This window comes from Panthera pardus, unplaced genomic scaffold (assembly GCF_024362965.1).
Source record: "Panthera pardus isolate Hobbes unplaced genomic scaffold, ASM2436296v1 HiC_scaffold_2, whole genome shotgun sequence".
Classification (NCBI taxonomy): Eukaryota; Metazoa; Chordata; class Mammalia; order Carnivora; family Felidae; genus Panthera; species Panthera pardus.
Window position 1 is genome coordinate 142,757,100 of NW_026526765.1, and position 24,486 is coordinate 142,781,585.

A 24,486-nucleotide genomic window follows, 5' to 3' on the forward strand; every position below is an offset into this window, starting at 1 on the left:
TCCACAGCTGACGCTCATCCGGGTGTATTCTGTACAAATTGCCTGGGGCACCAAAATCAAATCTCTTCCTAAATCCTTCCACTGCACCAACCAAAAATTAATTAATTCAACAATTAATGGTGACCACTACGTTTCTATGCCTTCCATGCAATTAAACGCAGCTAGTTATTAACAGGAGAGTAATTGAATTATTCAGCTAAAACAAACCACCCTGAATGGCGAATGACTCATTTATTATTGAGTAATTCTCTCAAGGACTTTCCATAAGGTTTCTGAAAGAATATAGAGACGAGATGTTCTTGAGGGCTCTTTTCCCAAACATGGGCAAAATTGAAAAGTTTTGTCATTTATTTATATATATATTATTTGTTTATTATTTTTTACCTTAGGAAGAGAGAGAGCATGCAAGGGAGAGGGACAAAGGGAGAGAAAGAATACTAAGCAGACTCCAGTCCAGCGTGGAGCCCGATGTGGGACTGGATCCCATGAATCTGGGATCATGACCTGAGCTGAAATCAAGAATTGGATGCTCAACCAACTGAGCCACCCAGGTACCCCTTTTTTTCCCCTTAAGTTTATTTATTTATTTTTGAGAGAGAGAGAGATGAGAGAGAGAGAGAGAGAGAGAGCACGCATGGGGGGGGGGGGGCAGAGAGAGAGGGAAAGAGAGAGAATCTGAAGCAGGCTCCACACTGTCAGCCCAGAGCCTGACGTGGGGCTCGACCTCACAAACTGCGAAATCAGGTGTCCCAAAGTTTTATCATGTAAACCAGAAAACACTAAATATATTTTTATTGTTTTTATAACATTAGGTTATAATTAGTTAACAGTGACTCAATTAGGTAACAGTTACAAGTGTACTTGGCAAATTATACCATGGTATTGTAATACACCACATTCATACAAATAACATGAATTTCTTTTTTTCTCACGTAGTACAAATGTATCAATGATCCTGAGTCAGGGGATGTGGGCCTCAGTTCTTGCTTCGCCATTAGGTAGATCATCGAGTTCAGCTACCTTGGTTGGTCTAGACCATTTGTTATTTTTTTGTCCCATCACTAAGCAGAAATACAGTATTACAGTGTTTAAGAGGTAAATAGGACTCCTTGTCCTGTTACTGACAACCTGTGGGTTGTTAACTTAGTTGGGCCTCAGTTTTTCCACTCATGAAATGGGAGTCACATTAGGAACATCAACTTTCAAGAGTTCTCGAGATGGCTGAAATGAGATTTGCAAAGCCCTTAACACACGGTCTACCTAGAACATAGTAAACGGTTATAACTTTGTCTTTTATGAACTGAGGGGACTCCTCAAGAAATACATACATGAAACAAGAGACTTCACTATTTTTTTAATCTTCCATGTTTCTTTAGGTTTGATTATTTTACAGCTATCATCTTGATTTTCACCGATTTCTCTCTAAATCTTGTCTAAGACACAGATATGGATGCAAAATAGTAAAGTGTATAAAATGTGTCATGTGACTCTAGAAACAAGATACCATACTTGAGGATAACGTTTCAATACTTACATCGTAGAAGAGAGAGGTCTCTAGCATAAATCCCTTTAGATCTTAGCTTAGTTTATTTCGGGCTGAGTCACATTTCTAATGGTCTGGATAAAATGCCTGCTCTAAAATGGCTAGGGCGAGCCTTGCTCCTAAAAAAGCAGGAGTGATATGGCAATGGTACACATAAGTGGTAGCTTTTGCTTCAAAGTGTTTCTAGAGTTTTCACGCCATGAATAAATAATTGAGGTATTGCACATAACTGATCTTCTAACCAAGATTCTAACTGATCTTGTAGGCCATGGGGAAGGGCTTAGCTTTCTTTTCTATTTTCTGTGAGTTTCATATAAATATCATTTTATGACAAATATGGTTTGGGTTACTAAGAGAAAGGATATAGTTCCCTATTTGCCCTGAGAAAACACGGAGTGGAGCCAGAGATGTACATCTGAGAAGAGAAAGCTTCCAGGGGCCTATTAGGGAGTTTCCATCCAGATGCCAAAATTCCTTAAGGGAAACTAACGCGATCTGATGACGCTCAGCACGCACAGTTTCTTGTTTGGGGTTAGCGAGTGTGCTAAGAGATCATCGAGAGGCATGAAAAATAGGGGTGGAGAGGAATATTGGAGGGTGAAAACAGAGCTCATTCACTGTGTAAACAGGAGGGAGGGGGGTTGAGGTTCACGGGCCAGAAGGGGTCGGCAGCCAAAATATTCACAACTTCGCTGCAATCCGGTCCCTTCGCGCAAGTGTGTCGACTCCTCAGTTCCCTCTGTTACTTGGAACTCGTTAACATTGACAAAATTTACGTCATACGCTGGAATCAAAACAGGGTTCTGCACATTTGTCTAAAGGCTGCTCAACATAATCCCTGCTTGTTTGCGCATAGTCCATAAAGAAGTCAATACAGCCCTGTAATTTATTGAGATGTCAACTCCACAAACGTGGTTGGAGCCTGGAAAGCCAGGCTCCAGCCCCTCTCTCTCTCGCTCGCGTTTTTTAAAGATGCATTGACCTCATGCAGGGAACACTTCAAGGAGTTTTGTCTGGATGATCAATACATTTCTATATTTATAAGCCTAATCAGAGCCCATCTGCTTTTCTGCTCAAGTGCTGCTCAATGAGAGAGTCACAGAATCAAAATTATAAACTTTATTGCATTGATTTTTTTGTTCTACTTGCTAGTCAGACCACAAAAATAATTAAATATCTTCGTTTTAATAACTACAACTTGACACAAAATCATTTCTTTGGGAAATATCTCCCTCACGCCAGGACTATGGCATCTGAAACTCCCCATCCTGCCGTTTCTCATTCTAATTATTAGACTTGAACAGGCCCGAGACTTGTTTTAAATGCTCTTGTCTCAAAACTTAACAGCTGTTCCCCGGGCCATATATAGAAAACCAGTCAGCTGCCTCAAAGTGACCTGGATGGTGCAGTCACTGAGAGCCAGACCTCCACCAGAGAGACTCTAGCTTCACATTATAAATCCTGCAGGGTCATCTATAAATACGTGCATTTCACCACGTTTCACCTGCTGTTGTTTTGCTGAGCCAAGGGCCTGCCGCCCTTATTCATGTAGCAGCAAGCACCTTTGGAACTTTAAACCACATTTTTTTTTTCCTCGCGAAGTGGGGAGAGCAGAGGTAGTGAAGGTTTAACTGGCTCCATCAAAGTGCGGGCGGGGAGTTCAGAAAAGAGAAAAATGAGGATGGCTAGCGTGGAGGAAACGTAACAAGAGATGGCGTCTAGCAATGCAGAGGACAGGCCGCCCTTTAATTTGGTGATGTGTTGAACCGAGACTTCGTTATATAGAGCATGGCTAATGATTTCACTTCCCACGGGCCCGTGCAAGTTTATGACGTCATTTATAGAAAGGATTGGGGGGGTGGAGGGTGGGGCATGTACCCAGATCAATTCTACCACTGCCTCCGCTGCTGGGCATTTTTTCTATCCAGGCAGTTTTTCCATTTAAGGAGATGAATTAGATCTGAAGACACCTAAATGCTTAGCATTTTCACTCTATGAGTATGCTCTCAGGCTAATTTAGGCCATATGGTGTCTTCACTTTGGCAATAAATATGCCCTTCCTGACTTTTGGGCTTTCTCAGCTATGGGATTTCTGAATTACAACCTGCACTTCTACCTGGCCTTCCTAAACTCTTCAAAGGCACATTCATTTTCTCATGGCCAAATTACCAGACTGGAAAATCAGAAGAGTAGGTGTTAAAACTCAGTATCTTGATTTTCATCTTTACTAGGCCAAAAAAGTCCTGTGTGCTTTATGATTTCATTGAAGCATCTTTCTCATTTTAGTGGAAATGGCAAAGCAGCTGTTTCCATCTCAAAATTTTCAAAGATTTCCCTCCATATTTTTCTAGTGGACATTCTTTGTGTCTTACGTTACACCGACACGTAAAAATTGTTTTTTAGTACCATATATAAAATTGTAAGCAAACTTACGAATGGCAACCAACCTCATAAAGCTAGAATTAAGTGTCAACTTTCCAGAGGCTGAAAAACATCTCATTCATTTTTCTTTAGAGAATGCCTGTGTTTTTTGCAAAAATCTTCCCCCACAGTCAGTCTTCGAGGTTCTAAGATGACAAAATAAAGTAAAATCCAATAATGGCATACCACAGCAGTGAATTTCCAGTAAATGTAGCTAAAACTCTAATTAGGAGGACCCGGCTAGCTTAGATTTTGAAGCTTCCTATGCAACAGCATTGTCACAAATGAAGGACATTATTTCAGACAGGTGGTTTTTTGAAGCAAACACTCAAGATGTGGCACTGTGTAAACATGGGTGGCGACAAAGTTGGGACCTTGGAAGTAATGGGAGTCTGGATGGTCATTTAGGCCAAAATATACATTTTATTTTATCTACATACTCTTCACTACTGCAGTGCTTGATTGGTCTATAAGAGGATAGATTCATCTGCCATCTTCTAATGCAGTGCACTTCATATTGAGATCACTTTCAATGTTCTACGTAACACCAATCTAGGATCTACCTCATGGCACTGAGTTACTGGTCCCAGGCACCACACAAACTTCTTGGAGCTAAGTTTACTTCAGTTTCTTGTGAGCAGAAAAACATACTTGCCTCAATTTTGTACGTACGTCCCTTAGGTTTCAGACTCAGAAGAATCATTGGGTTTGGAGAAATACATGTGTGAAGGGGATATACACAGCAGTGGGAGTTGGGGGTCCCATAAATTAATGAGTTCTCAAAGATAAAGCGTCTCATGGGAATGCAAAATGTCATACTGTCACACTGGAGAATGCTATGTGAGGCATAAATAAGTATATTTGTATCACTTAATCATCCTGTACATGATACATTTTTATCTTAGAAATTTCAAATAGCTTCACTAGGCAAACTGTCTCCATACTTCGTCAGTTTCAATGCTGTTGTAATTTGATGTGTCAATTGCTGGGATGAATCCACATATCCATCTATTCTGTTTGTATCTACTCTTTCATATACATACACAGACGCACATGAATATATATAAAGAAAACCATACGTACATACACACACACACACACACACACACGTGATATGAAAAAAACAGTAATTCCAGTATTTCTTTTAAAAGTGCAGAGTCCAATGCAGGGCTTGAATTGACGACCCTGATACCAAGACCTGAGCTGAGATCAAGAGTTGGATGACCGATTGAGTCACCCAGGAGCCCTTCGTTTTATTTTTTAGTTTATTTATTTTTGAGAGAGAGAGAGAGAGAGACAGGGAGGGAGGGAGGGAGAATATGTGCAGGGGAGGAGGAAAGAAAGAGAGAGACAGAGAATCCAAAGTAGACTCCTGGCTCTGAGCTCTGAACTGTCAGCACAGAACCCGACGCGAGGCTCGACTCAGGGACCATGAGATCATGACCTGACCTGAAGTTGGACACTCAACCGCCTGAGCCACCCAGGCATCCCTAATATTTCTAAGAGTAGAGTTTTTCTAGAAAGAGTGTATATATTATACATAATACCTAACACTGGAATGGTGGAATAATACTTTTTCAGCTGAAAATGTAGCATATATCATTCTCCATGTTCAAAATCCTTAGTCAACTCTTAATATGTAATTGATGGTTAAATCTTAATTGTATTATTTATCATTTTTGTCTGACCTCTCCTGTATTAGAAGATGTTCCTATAAGCTGCTGTAACAATGAGAACAAAGACGATAGCAGCTCAAATACGATCTATTTCTCTTTTATGTTAGCAGTATGGCCAGCTCAGTCTGGAAGGATGACTCTGCTTCATGAGGTCATTCAGGGCCCAGGCTCCTTCTATCTTGTTACTCTGTCATAACCTACAGTATATTGCCCTTATCCACATGATATCGACTGTCTCAACAATACCACATGTCCACTCTTAATTCCAAGGATGGAAAAGGAAAGAAGTGGAGTGCATGGTGTTTTATTTTCAGGGGCATGACCTAGGAACTGAGCACATCAATTTTATTCACATACCATAGTGTTTCAGTACACACAGCTACATGTGAACCACATTTCATCCGATGGCCACATCCAGCTGTGGTGTTCGCTAGGAAAAGAAGTTTCTCCTCTGTGGACCATTGAGTCAGCAAAAGCTGGTGGTGTGAGTGAAGGAAGAAAGGGAGTTTTATTATTTAAATCAAAAGGAGATCATTGTAATGGGGAGAGTTCACAAGTTCTTCCTTTATTCCCGTGGAACAATTAGATTAATTCTAATTTCGTATACTGTTGATAACTGTCCTAAAGCCAGAATTTTTCTCTTTGATTAAAGCACTAATTATATCCAAACCACAATAGAAAATTTAAGATCATGACAAGAACTTTTTTTTTAAACAAGAAAAAAAATTCCATGCTGAAATGAATTATTTTGACCAAACTTTTGTTTACATCTGTCATCTGTTAATGGTTTCCTTAGGACAAAACTTCAGAAGCGCAATTGACGTGTCAAAGAGAACGTGCTGTTTAGGCCTTTGGTATATGTTACCAAAATTTCCTCCAAAACTCCGTATGAATTTATACTCCAATCAAAAATGCACTAGGATGTGTTTGTTTCGATCTCTTTGTAAAGAATTTTATTGAGGTGTAATTTATATGCTATAAAAGTCACCCATTGACATTTATATTTTCAATGACTTTTTGTAGATTTATGCAGTTATGTAACCATCATCGTAATAGTAGAACATTTCCATCACCCTGAAAGATTCACTGCTGGCCATTTGCAGTCAACCCTAGCTCATACCCCCAATCCTGGGCAAACATTGCTTTCTGTCTCTTAGAGATTTGCCCTTTTTAGAAATTTCATATGAATGGAATCATCCAATGCCTAGTTTTGTGTGTCTGGTTTCTTTCACTATCGTATAATGTTTTTGAGACCTATCTCTGCCATAGCATGTCTGCAATCTGGTCATTACTATTGCTAAATAGCATTCCATTGTATAAACATGATGCATTTGCTTACCACTTCACCAGCTGATGGGTATTTGCATTGCTACCAGCTTTTTTTTTTTCAATCATGAATAATAAATATCTATGAACATTTTTGGTTTGGTCTTTGCGTGGACAGAGGTTTTGACTGTTCCTCTCAATCTTGGTAGAACCACATCAATACCCAGTTTCAAATGTGAGAATACGTACACTCACCTGTGATATGGAAAGAAAACCCAGTAACTCCAATATTTCTAAGAGTAATGGATTTTTTTGAGAAAGGGTGTTTATTCAAAGTGACGGTTCACCTTCCAAAGCCATTTCTCTACCATACATTTTTCCTGATTTTGTGCTCAGAAGAGGGAAATCTATTGTTTAGATGGAGAAGAGATGGCATCATCTTTCCTAAATTCTAGGCACACACTCCATCATTCAACAGTGTGTAAGGAAACATCATATGCTGATTTATATGCACAACTTGCGTTTTATTTTTATATTTAAAGTTCATGTAGCCATCCAACAAATGTTGATTAGTCATCTACAATGTACTAGACGCTATGGTCAGAACTAAAGGAACAAAACAGAACAGAATATGGCCCTTGTCTACATGAAGCTTTACAAACGAAGGAGACAATTACAGTACACAGCTATTTATAAAAGGATACTTACTATTTACAAAACACACACAAAACACACACACACACAAGACTAGTTTTAAAACCCTACATCTACAGTGAAAAAAAAATTCAACTTTCAGAGGTCTGGAAACCATTGCCAAAAGAAGGAATATCCAAGCTGAGACCCAAAGAAAAGGAGAGTAATCTGAGGAAGACGATGTAAAAACCAGTGGGACGATGAACGGGAGGGAATAACTTATGCAAAGGCCTTGAGTACTAAGAACACAGTTTCTTTGGAGAAATATAGGTAATTTTAATGAGCTAAGCAGAGCTTTTCAAAGGGCAGCAACAACAGAAGAGCTGGAGCAAAATCATGAAAGGATTCGTAAACCACATCAAAGGATTCGTAAGCCATAACTGAAGTCCCGTAAGTTACACCTACTTTTACTCAACTCACCAGTGTCCTCTATGATCATCTCCATTCACATCATCAGGCTCAGCTAAAGCCTAAGGAAACTATTCCTGGGCCTTGAAACTGTGAAGGTTCATGATCTAGGGAATCACTGTTTCACAGTACCCTGAAAACTTTCTTTAGAACTCAAGAGAGTTAGACATAAATAGCGTGTCTGCCTCCCCTGTGAGTATGTAAAATCTTGAAGGCAGTGTATTGCCTGTGCTGGGTCTACCCCCAATGTCAGCAACATCCCACGTGGTCACTTGATTATAGAAAGCCTCTTAATAATAAGTATGTGTTGAATCAGTAAAGGATGGATTTGCTGTTTATCATATAGATATTGAACAGGTCCTGATGACTTTCAGGCATATTTTTGTATTGAGAAGGTCACTGTTTTGTGGAGAATGGCCTGAAGAGAGATGGGAAGACTGGATACAGGAGGACAAGGTAATAAAAGGGACTAGTTGTTCAGGGCCAGACAATGTCCTTAAGTGCTTCATGTTTAATATACCTCTTACTTATTACAGCTCTGTAAAGTAGATCCTGTCGGTAATCTCCTTTGTGTCAGAAACTAAGACTCAGAGTAGTAAAGAAATTGCCTAAAATCACATAGTTATTATGTAAGTGGTCGAGCCAGGATCCAGATCCTGGAACACTGATTCTACACATTATACTCTTAATTACTATGTTCTACTGCCTCTAATAACTCAGATCAATAGTAAACTAGACCTGAGTTAAGAGGTCTTTCCTTTGAAAGTTCTAGACACACAGAAAAGAGCAAAACTTCTGCACTGATAGAGAACATGGTGGATTCAAGTCTCAAAACACAGAGCTGGCTACCTTGGGAGCCCACAAAGTGTCACAAGAACTAGAGTATGATCAGGCTGAAAAGGAGACAAGACAGAATGCGTAGGCTCCTTCCTGTGAATCAGGGTCAAGAGTCAGTCTTCATCTCCAGTGGGAACCTAACGAGGGATTTTTAGCATGACAGTTTAACAACCCAATGTGAAGTTGAACAAGACCACTGTGAATGAAAATTGGTGAAAGGATTTTGGGGGCAGTAGGAGAAAATGGCACCAGTAAAGATACACAGATCAGCTAGAAGTTGTTCCAATTACCCGGGAAAAGAATAGTGACATCCTGGACAGTAATTGTGGTGGTATAGGTGGAAATAAGTGGATAGATCTGAAAATATTTAGAGGAAATATTTAGATACAAATAGCAATAGGTCACTGTGAAGAGTAGGAGGAGATGTATTTGACTACCCAATAATGCGTATCTCAGAAAACAAGACCATTTCTATTTTTGTTATTAAAACATGTGCTTCATGTTTATTTTTTTAGAGAGAGTGAGACAGAGCAGGGGTGGGGGAGGGGCAGCGAGAGAGAGGGAGACAGAGAATCCGAAGCAGGCTCCGGGCTTTCAGCTGTCAGCACAGAGCCCAACGTGGGGCTTGAACCCATGAACCACAAGATCATGACCTGAGCCAAAGTCAGATGCTGAACCAAGTGACCCACCTAGGTGCCCCAAACCATTTCTATTTTTTTTTTAACATTTATTTATTTTTGAGACAGAGAGAGACAGAGCATGAACAGGGGAGGGGCAGAGAGAGAGGGAGACACAGAATCTGAAACAGGCTCCAGGCTCTGAGCGGTCAGCACAGAGCCCGACGCGGGGCTTGAACTCACGGACCGTGAGATCATGACCTGAGCCGAAGTCGGACGCTTAACCAACCAAGCCACCCAGACGCCCCTCCATTTCTATTTTTTATGCAAGAGAGGGAGAATGCTTTGGTACAGAGGCAAGCAAGAATGTTGCAGTAGATGATTGAAATTGTGTTGGATTTTATTTACTCTGTGAAACAGAGAACAGGTCATCTGCTGACAGTGAAGGAAAGATAAGATTCAAGGTAAATCAGAAGGGCCAAGAAGAGGAACACAATTGTCTTATAATGTGTTTAACACACACATAACCTGCTTTATGATGATGGGGTAAGAAAATAACAGATACACCCTAAAGGATAAACCATTCTACATGCCATTCTTGGAGGAACGTTTATATGCATATTTTGCACTCAATTTCAAATAATAAAGTGACAATAAAAATGCCAACAGGGCTTTGATATTAGATCCAGAAAAATGAAACCTAAATTCGCATGGAAAGTTAAAGATGCAAAACAAAAAAGTACTTTATTGGATTTTAAAACATATTATAAAGCAATAGTAAATAAAGTATGAATAGAGTAAAAGAGAACAAAGAGTACAGAAGAGGTTATATAGATGCATTTATATGTTAATACATATGGATGTGAATTTAATATATGTTTGAGAGCAATTTTTCCAGGAAATGGTGAAAAATAATTGTTTGATAAATGTTTTTTGTTTTGTTTTGTTTTGTTTTGTTTTGTTTGTAGCTGCATGGTTAATGGTGACTTTGGAAAATGAATATATTGAACCACTCTTTTACCCCTTATGCTGAAATAAATCCAGAATGAATGACAAATATAAATGCATGCAAAAATTGTATGTGGACCCAAAATAAAGAAAATTAGAAATATTTTGGAGAATGGATGATTTTCTAAGTATGATATAAAACCCAAACGGCATAAAAGTTTAATCAATTTGATCATGTAAAACTAAAAAATACCTGAGTGGCAAAATAAAACCATAAAATGTATCAAAAGAAAACTAGTAAAACTGAGAAAAAAAAATTATCATACAGGGATGCCTGGCTGCCTTACTCAGTAGAACATGCCGCCCTCGATCTTGGGGTATAGAGTTCATACCCCATGTTGAGTATAGAGCTTACTTAAAAAACAAAACAAAAATAAAAACAAAATAACATACGTATTATCATTGGATATTAGATAAAGGTTAATATATAAAAAGCTACATGAAAATAATACATCCAAAAAATAATAAGCAGTGCACAAAAATGGATAAAGGACACTGAACAGAGTTTTACTTAAAACATTAATAATTATGAAATATAAGAAAAGGTATATGATGTCACTCATACACATCATAATGGAAATGAATTTAAAATTACATTATGTGTTTACCAGTAAGATTGTATTGGAAAATGGACACATCTATTTTTTTTTTAATTCTTTTAACGTTTATTCATTTTTGAGAGACAGAGACAGAGAATAAGCGGGGAAGGGGCAGAGAGAGGGAGACACAGAATCTGAAGCAGGCTCCCGGCTCTGAGCTGTCAGCACAGAGCCCGACACGGGACTCGAACTCACAAACTGCAACATCCTGACCTGAGCCAAAGTCAGATGCTCAACCGACTGAGCCACCCAGGCGCCTCTGGAAACATCTATTATTGATGAGAATTTAATTTAATATGCAATTTCAATGGAGAGGAATTTGGCAATGTCATAATTTTAAGTGTATATATTCTACCTTTTAGGTTTAATTTTAAAACACGTTTTTGCGCCTGAATACACATGCACACCCATAATACATAAATATGTTCATTGCGGCATGTTATAACATTATGTTTTGTTTTGTCATGTAGTAAAACACTGGAAACAAGCTAAGCGTCCATCATCAGATAACTGGCTAAAAATTTATGGCATATTTCCAGAGTAGAATACTAAAAAGCTACTTTAACGCTGAGACAGATACCCAAAAAGCTGCAAGTGGTTTTCAAGTGAAATCATCTTGCATATATTGTCTTCTCATATGTGTAATGATTTTGTCCACACCTATCATCTATCTGTATCTATCTATCTATCTATCTATCTATCTATCTATCTATCATCTTTGTAAATCAAAGAGTCATTTCTGGAAATGAATAAAAAAAAAATTGTTAGTGTTTACTGCCAGGGGAAAAAAATGAATACTTGAGAGATAGAGGTAGAAGACAGAATTCCGTTTCCTTACAAACTTTATTCTATTTTTAAAATACGTTTTGCCAATTATCAAAGCTGACTTTGCTCTCTGGAAGACATTTTAACAATAAGCAAATCCCAAATCCAAACCATGAGATTGTAAATATTCAGCTGAAAAACTTGTGCACATAGCATGATGTTTGGCTGCCAACGAGGCAGTGTCAGTTAAGGTACAGAGCACAGGGTTTTGAATCATTGTTTTGATAAGATATCTGCAGAAAAAAAGAGGGTGCAGTTAAGTTAGAATAATTTAAAAATGTTTAATGAAGAGGTACTTTATAAAGCTGTTGTCAAGATGGAGTATCTTAGTATCAGTGAAGTACTCAATAGTGAGAAATAGAAGGCCTCAGTTACCTCCCTCAGGTTACAAGGGGAAGGGGAGAAAGTGTTGTCAGAAAATGGAGACAGGGGACTGCATGGAGAAGGCCCTTCATTAGGAGGTAAAACCATTTATCAAGTGGCACAGCAAAACCACAGCAACTGTTCAGGGAGGGAGCCGGGAGAATAACCTCCTCACTTTCCTCCTTCCTTCTGGCCTCTTATTAGGGTTTCCTGTCGACTAAGACAGGACAAAGAAGGTCACTGATACAGCTAGCCTCCTGTGGCACCAAGAAGGACAGAGAGAAATGGAGAGTGAATCCAGAAGGGTAAATGGATGATAATCTGCACAAAAGTAAAAATGGTTAAGGTCCAAATGAGAGACAGCAACCTCATGAGTCATTTGAACAAAAAATGTGATATAAAGAAGTGTTAACCAGCTAAAATGTGGTTAACTACTAAAGTGAGTAAAAGAAGATTCTACAGGGTACAGAAATAGCTAAAGCAAAGGTTAGAAGATACACTTGCAATGAACAAGCAGAATTTGTAAATAGACAATACCATTTACATTAGCACCCCCAAAATTGGAATACTTAGGTATAAATCTAACAAAATATGTATAAGATCTGTATGAAGAAACCAAAAAATTCAACGAGTGAAATAGAGAACAAACAACTAAGTAAGTGGAGAAAGAGTCCATGTTCATGGATAGGAAGACAAAGCTTGGTCAGGACGTCAGTCCTTGGCAACATGATCTACAGATTCTATGCCACCAATCAAAATTCCATCAAGCTATTTTGTGGATATTAACATAAGGATTTTAAAGTTATACAGAAAAACCAAAGATTCAGAATAGCCAACACGATACTGAAGGAGAGAGAAGCACAAAGTTGGAGGGCTGATATCTATACAAATTTAAGACTTACTATAAAGTTAGAGTCATCAAGACAGTGTGCTATGGGCAAGAAAAAAGACAAATAGCTCAATGGGATAGAATAGTCCGGATACAGACCCACATAAACACAGACAATAGATCTTTGACAAAGAAACAAAGGAAATACAATGAAGCAAAGATTCTCTCTTTTTTTTTTTTTAATTTTTTTTTTAACGTTTATTTATTTTTGAGACAGAGAGAGACAGAACATGAATGGGGGGGGGGGGCAGAGAGAGAGGGAGACAAAGAATCGGAAGCAGGCTCCAGGCTCTGGGCCATCAGCCCAGAGCCCGACGCGGGGCTCGAACTCGCGGACCGCGAGATCGTGACGTGAGCTGAAGTCGGACGCTTAACCGACTGAGCCACCCAGGCGCCCCTTCTCTCTTTTTAAACAAATGGTCGTGGAATAACTGGACATCCACATTTGAAAACATGGATGTTCAGATTCTTCACCTTTCACAAAAATGAACTCCACATGGATGACAGACCTAGAAGTAAAACATAAAAATATAGAACACTTAGAAAAAATAATACAGGAGAAGAATTACTGAGTATCCGTGGGTCCAGCGAGGAGGTCTTACATACAAGGCCGAAAACACAATCCAGAAAAGAAATCATTGAAAAGCTAAACATCATTAACGTTACCAAAAACTTCCACCGTGTGAAAGATAACATTAAGAGAACGAGTCGACAAGCCACAGACGGGGAGAAACTATGTGCAAAAGGTGTATCTGGTGAAGGATTGTTGCCCAAAATAAAGAGCTAGGAAAACTCAGCAATAAGGAAACACCCTAATTAAGATAGGAGCTAAACATCTTGTAAGACTTCTCACCAAAAAAGATCTACTAATGGCAAATAAGCATGTGAAAAGAGGCTTCACCTCATTTGTCATTAGGGAGACACAAATTAACGCAATTATGAGCTACCCCTATGTACCTAGGAGACTGGCCACAGTCTGAAACAGGGACAATACCAAATGTGGAGATTACAGGGAACAACAAGAACTCTCTTTGCTGGGGGGAGTGCAAAGTGCTACAGTCACATTAGAAGGCAGTTTGGTGGTCTCTTACAGAGAAACACACAACCTTGCCACATGATCCAATAACCATGCTCCGTGGGCATTACTCAAAGGGGTTTAAAACTTACATTCTGAGGAAAAAAAAAACTGCATGTAGTTGGGGTGTGTGTGTACACACACACACACACACACACACATATATATATATATGACAGTTTTTTCCATAAACATGACAGCTTTTTCCATAATTGCCACCACTTGGAAGCAACCAAGGTGTCCTTCAGCAGGTGAATGGATAAACTTATACATCCAGACAATGGAATATTTGTCACTACTAAAAAAAAAAAAAAAGAAAAAGGAAAAAAAAGATCTAACAAGCTATGAAAACACATGGAAGAATCTTACATGCATATTGCTATGACATACGAAGTAAAAGAAGCCAGTTTGAAATGGCTCCATATAACAACTCTAGGACATTCTGGAAAATGTAAAACTATAGAGACAGTTCAAAGATCAGTGATTGCTGGGTTGGAGGGATGAATAGGCACAGAGGACTTTTAGGGCACTGAAAATATTCCGTATGATATTATAATGATGGATACATGCCCTTATACATGTATCCAAATCCAGAGAATGCAAACCAAGGATGAACTTTAATGTCAGCTGTGGACTTTGGGTGATTATGATGTGGCAGTGTAGACTCATGAAGTGTAACAAATGTACTGCCCCGGTGACTGATGTTGATAGTGAGGGAGACTACGGGTGGTGGGGGGCAGAGACTATATGGGAAATCTCTGTACCTTCCTATCAATTTTGTTGTGAAACTAAAACCTAAAAAAAACCCAAAAAACAAAAAAATAATTAAGAGTCAGGCCCAAGCAGTCTGACCTGCCCAAAGGCCTCCAGAAAAAAATGGTAAAAGTTGAAGAGACATACTTAATTCATTGTAGGGGGAGATCAGTTAGTATGTCTGATATGTACAGGACATATATACTATAGAAAACTAGACAGGTGATGAAAGTCTAAATAAATAATCCAAGCAGTAACACGAATAAGTGAATGCATGAATGAATGAATAAACAAATGAATGAACAAACAATTCTAAGCGCCCAAGGCTGACATTCAGGCCTCTTTGAGAAAGTGTGGCTGCCATGGGAACAAGAAGTTTGTCTAGAGCAAATAGATTTTCATAGACCACATGGGCCCGAGCAGGTCCATGAGGGCACAGAAGGTGGATACTACCTTCCTATAGCAGCTCCTACACCAAAAATGACCCACTGAAGTAGAAAGGGAATCCCACCCTTGTGGCATCCCTCCCACGGCCTAAATTGACAGAGCTTAACATTTAGCCAGATGGCAAAGAAGAAATGTATACAAGGGTCCAGCAACCGTGTCAGAAGCATGGGAAAGAAGGTAGATTTGAATGTGAGAGGTAATAAATTGATAACTTGCATGCGTAGAATAACCCTCATACGAAAAATTTACCAACTATCCTTGAATTACGGAGAGCCACATAAACATTTTGTAAACATTATCTCACTTATTTCTCCTGAAAACAGTGTAATTGTGATTGTTGTACACATTTTAAAGATGAATTAAAAAAATAGTACCCTGCTAGTGTTCTGGTGAAAATTCAGAGATGTTTTACCTAAAATGCACAACAGGCTACCTAGAATATACATGATCAATGAGTGGGGAAGGGAGGAGCCAAGAGAGGGATGGAGACAAAAATGGAAATCACATTATCCAATTTCGTATTTGTATGTTTTACTTTAATTTTTTATATTTGTTCATAAGTTATCTTTAATTGCCTATGCATCACGGTGACAAATTCAGACCAATTCTTTACATAAGACCCACAGGTATTAGGGGCCAGAGAGAGATGGTACAATGGAGGCCCAAAGGCAATGTGATAATATGTTAAAAGTGCCATATCTATATATATATCTATATCTATATATCTATATCTATATCTATATATATCTATATATATCTATATATATATATATATATCTATATATATATATCTATATATACATACATATATATAGATATATAGATATAGATATATATACACACACACAAATATATATATATATATATTTGGATTCAATGAAACTGTATTTATTTAATTAATTAATTAATTAAATTAATTAATTAGTTTAATTCAAAACTGTCTTTCAAAAATGAAACTAAAATAAAGACATACTTCAAGAAATATTTACGGAATTTGTGACAAGACTTGTTCCCTAAGAAAATTAAAGGAAGATAGTGCAAGATGAAAACTCAGATTTAATACAGGAAATATAGAGCATCAGAAATGGTAAATGTGTGGATATTCTTATCTTAATTACTTTGAAAAACACTTACTATATAAAACAAAAACTGTAATGTGAGGCTTGAGGTTTATAAAACCCCCTGAGGAAAAAACATGAGGGGAAAATACTTTATATTGTCACAACTTTCTTACATTTTCAATGAAATGCAACAATATTTACTCTAAGCAGAGTTACAAGATACTAATCTTAGTATTCTAAGTCCCAGAGCAGCATTATATGCAGAATAATAAATTAAGAGCTAAAAAATTAAAATTGAATAGCAGAAATTATTCAAGCAAAATACAAGATGGCGGGAAAGAAGTCACCAAGGAACAGAACCAGAATGAACAAATATCAAGCAATTTCAAAATAGTAGACCCAAACCAAAGTATATCAAAAATTATATTAAGTGGTAGAGAAAAAAGTCCTCAAATTAAAAGGCAGATATTGTCAGAATGGACCTAAGAGTAAGCAACAGCTATACATTTCTAGAAGAAATATATTTTCCACAAGTTAAATCTAAAGACCCAGATAAGCTGAAAGTAAAATCATCAGGGAACAAAACCCCACTATTCATTCACTAAATATATGAAATCTCGCGTGAAGAAATTTTTCATTAAAGAAAAGGTAGGTTTCAAGCCAGTAAATATTATTGGAGATAAACACGGCAATTTGGGAATGCCACAAAAGTAAGTTTATCACGAAGATCGCAACTATTAATGCATGTGCGCTTAATGATATAGCTTCAGGATACATAAAGCAAAATTTGGTAATATTACAGAGAAAGAAAGACAAATGAACAATCACCCTGGAAATTTCAGTTACTGACAGAATGTAAGAATATATCCTGTTTGAACCACAATATCAATCACTTTGGCCTAATGGATTTTTATCAAATGCCCACACTCAACAACTACAGATTAGATATTCTTTTCAAGTGCACATGAAACATTCATCACGTTAGACCACATGCAAGGCCATAAAAATAAATGCCAATACATTTCAAATGATGAAAATATTATAATGTTCTCAGACAAAAATAAAGTTAAATTGGAAATCAGTCATGATATGTTATTTAAAAATTTTCCAATACTTAAAATTTCAATAGCAGACTTCTTAAAAAACTCATAAATCAGAATAAAGTCATTCCAAAAGGAATGATAATAAAAATATAGAGGGTGCAGCTACAACCAAACTTACAAAGAAAATTATGACCTTAAATGCTTAAGTTTCTCCTGAGTAAGCAGAGAAAAGAGAGCAAATTAATCTCAAAGTAAATATAAAGAAAATAATGATAAAAGTAGAAATCAATAAAATGAAAATGCACACAAGAAGAATATTAACAAAGCTAAAAATCAGTTCTTTGGGAAGATTAATAAAATTAATAGGCTTCTAGCAAAATTGAACTGATAAAAGCAAGTAAATATGCAAATTGCCAATATCGTGTATTAAAGGACACATATTAGTTAGATCATTAATTAAAAGAATAATAAGAGTATTATGAATAATTTATGCTAATGAATATGATAGCTTATAGAAAATGCAAAAAAATGTCCTTGAAAACACAATTAATAAAAACTGATACTAGAGGGAATACAAAACTGAAATAGCAACTAAATGAAATTGCATTTCCATGTAGAAAACTCTTGAACTAGATGGCGGCACAATCTCACACTACATTTTCAGAAACTAGAAGAGGAATTAACAGTCGTTAGCTGATTTCCTAAGGCTAGTATAAACTTAACTTCAGAGTCTGACAAGGACATTATCCCTCATGAACAGTGACTCAAAAACTCTTAGTAAATATTAGCAAATTGAGTCAAACGATATGTAAAGGAGGTAATACATCACTAAAAAGTGAGTTGTATTCCAGGAAAGCAAGGGTGGCCCACCTTTCCACAATCAATCCCTATTATTCACTATGTTGACAGAATACAAGGAAATGATGTCATCTGACCATCTCAAAAAATGCTGAACAAATAATCTGATAAAATTCAATACCGATGCTATTAGTTCTGCTTTAAGATCTTTTTCTCAGAAGTTACTACGAGAAACAGCTAAAAAAGTAAATAAATAAAATGAAAGAGGACAGTGATTTTTCCAAACTCATCATTGTTTTCCTATTGAGTTTACCCAGTTTTTTTTTTTTTTTTAATTTGGTTTATGGTATTTTTCAGAGTTAGGGTTGTCCATAGTTCTATTCTCTCTAAAATTTTAAGAGTATTGGAGCTTACTCACAGCAAGGTTTTGATGGTTCCTTCAAAGGTTGTGTCTAGTAATCCCAGCAGTTGGGTAACCTTGGTTTGGGCATCTTTTGAATTTTTTTTTTACCCCCTGAGAGTCTTGGCATTTTTTGTGGTCTAGTAACTTTGTATTGGATCTTGGACATCTTGAAGTGTTCTTTGACCCTGTTTCCCATGTGTTCCATCCAAGGTCCACTCTGATGTTCTCAAAGATTTTGGTGTGCTGTTGAGGGTCAGACTCTTGCATGTGCAGTTTGCATGGAGCCCAAGAGTTCCTATCTCATCAACTTTTGGGGTTCAGCTTCTTGAGGTGCCTACTCCCTGCGATCTTCCCAATACTCTCTGGCTCTCCAAGTGCCCCTTTCTGACCATCTACCTAGAGAAGGAGGACTTTACTTTCCTTGCTCTGATGCAAACTTCCAGTAACTATGCCTGCTTCTGAGGCCAAGGGATAGAAGGAGGATTAATGAAGTTATCACTCCATCACCACCAACCTTCAGTAGACCATTCATCTGGTCAGGGGAGTCTCGTCCCTCTGAGTTTTAGTTGCTTGCCTGGCTACGACAGTCATTGCTGCCATAATAGAATTATTGCCTTAAAACTGAGGATGGTCTGGGGGCTGGGGCAGGGGAAATAAAATATATGGACAACTTTTCCCCATTTTCTCTCTTCATAAGGCTCTCTTGATGCCAAGACCAGCAAGAAAGGGCTTCTCTTAGAGCTCTTTGTGTCTGCACTTTGTGCACAATTCCAGAATTCAGGTTCCTTTTGTATCCAGGATGGGAGATACGGTAAGAAAACAAAAACAAAAGCAAACAAAACAGAAACAGGAAACTCACCACCAGAGCAATCCCACTTGAAACTCTGGTTTCCTCTCCCCTTTTGCCTGCTATTATTTATTTTTCAAAGTCTTCAGGAAGCCATCCCACACATTCTATACAGGGGAAAGACATGACCTACAGAACATTGGTTGTGCTTTTTCCATCTTAAAAGCAAACACATCTCGTAGCCATATTCCAAAACAAAATCAATAAATTTCAAAGTTTCAGATGGTAAAAAAAAAATTGTATTAAGATTTAAAATTTCTACAGGTGGTCTTGTTTACCATTATGTTTGATTTCCAAGATGTATATATTTTGTATTTATACACTTTTTTATTAAAATGATGCTTTTTGAGTATTAATCAAGTGAAGCATCTAATTAGGGTTAAGTAATCTCTCTCTCTCTCTCTCTCATCTATCTCTCTCTCTCTCTGGATAAGAAAGCTCCACATTAGACTCTGATCAGGACTCATTTATTTTGCTGTGATAGTTTAGTCACTCAATATTTTAGGCTTAAATTTTGGAGATACCTGAAAGAATTCTCTTTGCCTTTTATAGCAGGTATTTTTTTTTAATTTTTTTTGACGTTTATTTATTTTTGGGACAGAGAGAGACAGAGCATGAACGGGGGAGGGGCAGAGAGAGAGGGAGACACAGAATTGGAAGCAGGCTCCAGGCTCTGAGCCATCAGCGCAGAGCTTGACGCGGGGCTCAAACTCACGGACCGCGAGACCGTGACCTATAGCAGGTATTTTTGAAGCAGGTTGAATTCCATCAAATGCCATTGGAAATATATTGGTATAAAAGTGTCAGACATGAACTCTGAGACAGAGATAAGGAATGTGAGAACCTTAAACTTTTTGATTTCCCCTGGTCACCATCCTGTCTTTCACCATAGAGATCAGCAGTGAAAAGCTTGACTGGAAAGTTCTGGAGTGAATTTCATCGGGGGCAGCTATGTGGGTGGGGTTGAGGTTGGGTGTCTAGATAGGTTTTGTCTATCAGTGCTGCAAAACTCAGCTCAGAACTTCCTGAAAGGCAAGTGGGCATGATGGCAAACTGTGACGAAATAGAAATCAAGCTGAGCATTTGTAGCAAGAAAAGGAGAGAAACTAGAGAGAGCCTGACAAGAAGGCCTGGGGCTTACCAGGTAGAAAGATCTCTATGAGGTTCACTCACCAGTCAATGGTCTAGAAATATATGGTCCTTTCTTAAAATATGTAATTCCATGGGGCACCTGGGTGGCTCAGTTGGTTAAGCACCCGATTTTGGCTCAGGTCATGATCTCACAGTTTGTGAGTTCGAGCCCCACATTGGGCTCTGTGCTGACAGCTCAGAGCCTGGAGCCTGCTTCAGATTCTGTGTCGCCCTCACTTTCTTCCCCTCCCCCACTCATGCTCTGTCTCTTCCTCTCAAAAATAAACATTAATTTTTTTTTTTTTTAGTTTAACTTCATGGTACTAAAAAAGAAGACACTTTAGCATATAGAAGAACAGAAAATAGGAGGAAAAATCACTTGCTTTTCACTTCACTGGTTTAAAAGTTAACTTATTTTAAACCAACATTATAACACTAGGTTTCTTCTACCTTCTTATTTTAGCTCAAGCATGGTTCTTCCGATGCAAGCTAAAGCCATACAAAATCAAGGGTGGTTTTGACTTTTATAAAACACTAATATATTTTACTTGCAACGTCAGTGTTTAAAATGACACCTGAAACCACTCTATCAGCTTATTGGCTAATTTTAGAGAAAGACACGAAGATCCTTGTTTCTTTCTGAAAAGCCTTCAGTCTGGAGAGTAAACTCATATTTTGGTTTTTTAGAGGAGGGCTTTCTTTCTTTCTGTACAATGAACACAATTTTGTTCTTCTGCAAAGCCCTTTGATATTTGTCCAGCCTCTCAAAATGTCCCGAGTACCCAGTGCCCATCTTAACCATCCATCCTAAGCTGCATTACCATTCTGTGAATGTTATAGAAGGTCTCCTTTCTTCCACCACGTTTTTAATCAGAGGCACCTGGTGGCTCAGCAGATTAAACGTCTGACTTCCGCTCAGGTCATGATCTCAGTTTGTGAGTTCGAGTCCCTGCTGACAGCTCGGAGCCTGGAGCCTGCTTCAAATTCTGTGTCTTCCTCTCTCTCTGCCCCTCCCCTGCCCGTGTTCTGTGTCTATCTCAAAAAGAAATAAACATTAAAAAAATAATCATTTACTCCTTGATATTAGAAAAGATGATATCTTAGTGGTTAAGTTTCTAATCTATTACTTTACTGAAATCTGTGTTAAATTCTCTAATGGGCTGAATTATGTGCCCTAAAGTTCTTATGTTAAAATCCTAATCCCCAGTACTTAAGAATGTGACCGTATTTAGGGATAGGTCCTCTAAAAAAGTAATTAGGATTTAAAAATATCATAGGGGCACCTGGGTGGTTCAGTCGATTAAGCAGCTCAGGTTGCTTTGTGGGTTCGAGCCCTGTGACCGGCTCTGTGCAGATAGCTCTGAGCCTGGAGCTTGCTTCGGTTTCTTTGTGTGTCTCTCCCTCTGCCCCTTCCCCGATAATGCTCTGTCTTTCTTTCTCTCTCTCTTTCTCTCTCTCAAAAATAAACACTAATTTTTTTTTAATATCATAATGGTGAGCTCTAATCCAATATGACTTGTGTTATAAGAAGAGGTGTTTAGGACGGAGACAGAGAGGGAAAACCATGGGGAGACATTGGAAGAAGGTGGCCATCTACAAACCAAAGATAGAAGTTTCCCAAGATAGCCCTCTGACATCTTGAAGTCAGACTCTTAGTCTCCAAAAATGTGCAGAAATTAAGTTCTGTTTTCAAGCTTCCCAGTATGTGGTATTTTGTTTGGACAGACCCTTGTAGAGTAAAACTGTGACAGTTTTTAATGGAGTTTCTTTGATGTCTAGGCTTTGCATCATACCATCTACAAATTCTTTCCAATTTTTATTCTCTTAATTATTCTACTGATCTAATTATATTGGCAGTAATTTCAGAACAATGCTAAATAAATGTGATATTAGTGTTTACCCTAGTATTCACTCTGTCTTTATGGGACTCATCTAAACTGTTGCAAAAATAATTGAACAGTAATTGAAAGAAATAAAATACAACCATAAAACAACATCAGAGCATATAGGATTCAGGGAAGGTACATCCACAGCCTAACGCTTTTATAAAGGGTATTCTTGGACAAATTTCTAAATGTCATTGTTAATGATTATCCTACTTTCATTTCTTATCTCTTCTAGGGTTAAGCTGAGTAATGTTATGATTGTCAGTATTCCTTGCATAGAGACGATAAATCTTTTCATTTATAATCCATTTCCTTTTACCCTTTGTCTGTGATTATTCTTTGTAAACATTTTTGCTTAAATTTGACTTTTGAATATTTTCCCTATTGAATCAGCCATTAATCAATCTCCCTCCCTCCCTCCCTCCCTCTCTCTCTCTCTCTCACACACACACACACCTCAAATAGCCAGCTTTTAAAGTGTCATAAATGATAAGAGTTTTTCTATTTTCCAGTTTATTTTGCATTATTGCTAATATTAAGAAATTTAGGCTTCTCTGTGTCAACTATAAAATTTTGTGAATACTTTTTTGAATTTTCAAATTTTGCAAATAAGTTTCACATATACTTACAGAAGTTGTATCTTCTATTTTCAAAGTAGCACCTTTGATATGTGGTTTTTAGATGCATTTGAAAAAATTTACATCTCTTATCTTCCACATCCTTATTAATTCCACACATCTATTTAATGGTATCAGGCATTTCCTCAAATAATAGCTTTGTTTCTAAGTGTGATGGCCTGTAGTCACAGGAATTTTATTTCAAATTCAAGCTCTATCACTTAAGAGTGTTACTAACCCAAGCAAGTTACTTACTTTCTCGAGCCTCAATTTTCTCACTTATAAAACGGCACAAAACTTTGCTAAGCATCAAGAATCATATACATAAAACTTGGCTCCAAGATAATGGCAACTGTAATTACTATTTTGTCCATGTGATCCACCAGTGAACCATAGTGGCATACTAGAATTTTCATTATCTTTTTTTTTTTAATTGTTCATAGGTCACTTTATTTCTAACTGTTTTTGCTTTGTGACTTATTACTGCCTTGGTTTGAATAAAGTCAGTGATGTATTTGCGGATCAATTATGCTTTTTCCACGTAATTTGATCCTGTATCATTTACACCATTTTTCCTTACTTACAACACGTGTGATACTACCACTACCTGCTTTTCTTGCCCTCACATTTATCTGACATGTAATTATCCCAAATTGAGGATTTTTAAAAAAAATTTAATGTTTATTTCTGAGACAGAGAGAGACAGAGGATGAGTGGGGGAGGGGCAGAGAGAGAGGGAGACACAGAATCCGAAGCAGGCTCCAGGCTCGGAGCTGTCAGCACAGAGCCCGACGTGGGGCTGGAACTCACGAACCCTGAGATCGTGACCTGAGCGGAAGTTGGCCCTCTAATAAATTCTAACTTCATAAACGAGCAATGTCTTGCAACACGGGTAATACGTGATGCCGAACATCACATGATCACAACTGAGCCAATGGTTCTTGAAACTCACTTTGATGTGCAAGTGCTTTGGATTACAAGCATGTTTCTGGAATGAATTATGCTCGCAAACCAAGGTATTACTGTAATTAGAATCAACTTAACATTTGCCTACAATACACATAGGCACAATTACTGCAACCCATCATTGCTACACAGCTGCCATCACGGTAACATATTTGTCTCAAGGGGCTTTTTTTTTTGATCCTATGGCTCAGTTACCTGTTATCATAGACATGAGTTGTGTGAATTCATATTTTAACTCATTATTTGGAGTTTGGTGATCAATGAAGCTACTGAAACCAAAGGTGAATCAAGTTGAATTTTATGGAAAAAAAAAA